Here is a 428-nt window from a genome sequence, read left to right on the forward strand (position 1 = left end):
TGTTTCTTGACATGCAGAAGGCCTTCGACTGTATCCCCCGTGTAATGATCTGGTGGGCACTGAGATCCAAAGGGGTACCAGAAGCTTATATTGACATCATCCGAGACATGTACCGCGATTCCGATTCCATGGTTAGGACTGCTGTTGGTGACACTAAACCCTTCCCTGTCACTGTCGGAGTTCACCAGGGCTCAGTTCTCAGTCCCTATCTGTTCAGCCTGATATTAGACGAGGTCTCAAGCTCCATCCGAGACACGCATGAGCAACCCCCGTGGATGCTTATGTACGCTGACGATATTGCGCTGGCGGATGCGGATAGAGGGAGAGTGGTACGACGAGTGAATTGTGTGGAAGGAGTCGCTTGAAGAACGGCGGTCTGAGACTAAATGTGGCGAAGACTGAGTACATGGTCTGCAACGCTACAGATC

Source organism: Hyposmocoma kahamanoa, unplaced genomic scaffold (genome assembly GCF_003589595.1).
Source record: "Hyposmocoma kahamanoa isolate Upper Pololo Valley unplaced genomic scaffold, ASM358959v1 120, whole genome shotgun sequence".
NCBI lineage: Eukaryota > Metazoa > Arthropoda > Insecta > Lepidoptera > Cosmopterigidae > Hyposmocoma > Hyposmocoma kahamanoa.